Below are 2,212 nucleotides of genomic sequence, written 5' to 3'. Positions count from 1 at the left end.
CAATTGCAACTATACAAGATGTGTTTAGATGAAAAAGAAAGAAGTATCCAAGCCATTTGTCCTTTTCTTCACACTCTACAGGGCTTTTTAAAAGAATGAAACCTTAGTGGCAAAGTGAGTCGCGCATTCATTTTCAATCTTCAAACACTAATGCAGTTAATGGCTTGGCACATGAGACTCTAGATAATAGAAAAAGTGCAAAATAATTCAACACAACAAGCACTGAAATTTAACTTTAAAGGAGTGTAACCTGTACCAAACGAACTAGTAAGATATGAATGATACGTGTACCCAGCAATCTAGGTTCTAAAGGAGGAAAGAAGGTGTAATAAATTTAGACTGTAGGTTGAAATGAGAAAAGTGTGTAAAATTTATTGAACAGAATCAATATTCTTCCCCAAATATTACCAGCTTACCCCTACATAAATCAGTCCTTTTGTCCAACAATTTGTCCTTTCAAAAATAAAAAGTTCAGAGCTCTGAAAAAAAACTATTTTGTCTCATCTACCCGGGTAGTATGATTTTTTGTTTCTTTCTTTCGTTGGTGCACAAGATCTTAGTTTAATTCAACTGTACTGCAATGAAGGCCAGGTCCACCAAGAAGAGACGTCAAGGCGTCCAGCAGGTCCACAGGTCCTGGATCCAGTGACTCCAGCCTCACAGCGAACAGTCCCAGGTCAATTCGGGTCAACAAAAAAACCAACCTGCACAAGCAGGGCAACATTAATACAATTTCCGCAAAGCACAAATTCAGATCTGGTTTAAATCATTTCGAACTACTTTTAACTGGATTACAGTAGCTTGTAGGTTTTTTTACACAATGCGCAGTATTCAACATGTGGCACTAGCAGTGCACATGGTAGTGTAACAACCCTTAAAATCTGTATATAAGTTCTGATTTGTACATAGTTATATATTTCTCCAGTTGGTTTTTTCATACATTCTCTGAATCATGTAAATAATAAGTGGTCGTTGCATCATGTAGTTAAGTCAAGGTAGAAAACAAAATTGAGCTAGCATATCACCTTAGCACACTCACCGGAGAACAAGAACAAACAAAACCTGGACAAAACTTCCTCTCCAGAACTCTTTACAATTTGATGTATCTCTAAGAACCAAAAACAAGTTGTTATTTAACAATTTAAGCAATATTTTACTACATTTTTGCACAATAGAGCTTACATGTGCTGTCCAGCTTCTTCACAAGATGGTGTGCATTTGCAACAAAACCCACAGCACCGTCTACTGGGCGCATATGACACTGCATAGTTGAATGAAATTTAAAGGAACACATTTCCAATTCAACAAGTAAAACTTGGGTGGGTTACAGGAGCATGACGTAACTTTTCTAGTGGAGGGTCTGGAGATGTAATCGTTTTTCCTGCAATGATCCACAGTATTAAACATTTCTATCTTACATCTGCAATTACAAAATACTGCTCAAATACATGCATTTTTACTGTGAGTGGTATATTACCTATGCTTTGCCCATAGTTTAATTAAGTTTAAAGCCATACTGTGGAATATTCCATGCTAAGTCAAGCAGGTGGTATGCCTTCCTCAAGAAAAGTTATAAAGTGCACAATGAACTGATTTTGACAACCACTTTATTTCTCAATTATGATTCTATCTTGATAACTTAACCCTTGGTCCTGGTTTATTACCTGTTTAGTCCTGTTCTAGTCTTGGTTTAGTCCTGTTCTAGTCTTGGTTTAGTCTGTTCTAGTCTTGGTTTAGTCCTTTTCTAGTCTTGGTTCCTAGTCTTGGTTTAGTCCTGGTTTAGTCCTGTTCTAGTCTTGGTTTAGTCCTGTTCTAGTCTTGGTTTAGTCCTGTTCTAGTCTTGGTTTCTAGTCCTGGTTTAGTCCTGGTTTAGTCCTGTTCTAGTCTTAGTTCAGTCCTGTTCTAGTCTTGGTTTAGTCCTGTTCTAGTCTGGTTTAGTCCTGTTCTAGTCTTAGTTCAGTCCTGTTGTAGTCCTGGTTTAGTCCTGTTCTAGTCCTGGTTTAGTCCTGTTCTAGTCTTGGTTTCTAGTCCTGGTTTAGTCCTGTTCTAGTCCTGGTTTATTACCTGTTTAGTTCTGTTCTAGTCTTGGTTTAGTCTGTTCTAGTTTGGTTTAGTCCTGTTCTAGTCTTGGTTTAGTCCTGTTCTAGTCTTGGTTTCTAGTCTTATTTTAGTCCTGTTCTAGTCCTGGTTTAGTCCTGGTTTAGTCGTGTTC

At 37.7% G+C, this 2,212-nt stretch overlaps 1 long non-coding RNA gene across 1 annotated transcript; it reads right to left on the bottom strand.

Annotated features, from left to right (window-relative positions):
• Positions 1 to 346: 346 nt before the first annotated feature.
• Positions 347 to 1,323, bottom strand: LOC129411565 (uncharacterized). Its single transcript, XR_008633361.1, has 3 exons — positions 1,183 to 1,323; positions 1,040 to 1,108; positions 347 to 704 (listed from the first exon to the last, which is right to left on the bottom strand). It is a non-coding gene; the product is annotated as an uncharacterized LOC129411565 (long non-coding RNA).
• Between the last annotated feature and the right edge of the window lie 889 nt (positions 1,324 to 2,212).

Source organism: Boleophthalmus pectinirostris, unplaced genomic scaffold, assembly GCF_026225935.1.
Source record: "Boleophthalmus pectinirostris isolate CB_2022bp ecotype Guang Dong unplaced genomic scaffold, ASM2622593v1 HiC_scaffold_5, whole genome shotgun sequence".
NCBI classification, from domain to species: Eukaryota; Metazoa; Chordata; class Actinopteri; order Gobiiformes; family Gobiidae; genus Boleophthalmus; species Boleophthalmus pectinirostris.
The sequence above is the reverse complement of the archived record's forward strand: the minus strand, read 5'-3'. Positions and strand labels throughout refer to the sequence as shown.